Source organism: Ruditapes philippinarum, unplaced genomic scaffold (genome assembly GCF_026571515.1).
Source record: "Ruditapes philippinarum isolate M1 unplaced genomic scaffold, ASM2657151v2 ctg653_1_1_1_1, whole genome shotgun sequence".
In the NCBI taxonomy this organism is placed as follows: domain Eukaryota; kingdom Metazoa; phylum Mollusca; class Bivalvia; order Venerida; family Veneridae; genus Ruditapes; species Ruditapes philippinarum.
The window spans coordinates 69811-70297 of record NW_026858620.1 but is presented as its reverse complement, the minus strand read 5'-3'; positions in this window follow the sequence as shown (position 1 = coordinate 70297).

The window sequence follows — 487 nt, the reverse complement described above, 5'->3', positions numbered from 1 at the left end:
TTTTGTCGCTGAAACAACATTATCTTAAATATATTTAGTACTCTGTGAAATGGCAAATTATCTAAACAGATTGTGGTTTTATATATATGTTTCAACAGCCAATTAAAGAGGCTAGGGCTAATTACATAAATTTTTCTAATGTCGAAATCGAGTGAACACCTTTAAGATTTTGATCACGTGACTTACTTCAAGGTTTAGCGAAATCAGTCTTTATTTTTAGAACAGTATCTTGACAACACAGGATTTCAGTACGTTTTTATGAACTTTAGGATTCAACGTTTCGTAACTAACACTGTATGTAAGCGGAATATTTCAGTCATATAAGTGCCATGTAGTCACGTGTTCATGGTAAATTCCCATTGTTCACTCATTAGTTTTACAAAAAAAAATCTATACAAAAAATGATAGTAAGCAGGTTTTCGTTCATATATTTCACAGATAATGAATGTATAAAATAAGATATTCATACTCAATCATTTATTTTTCG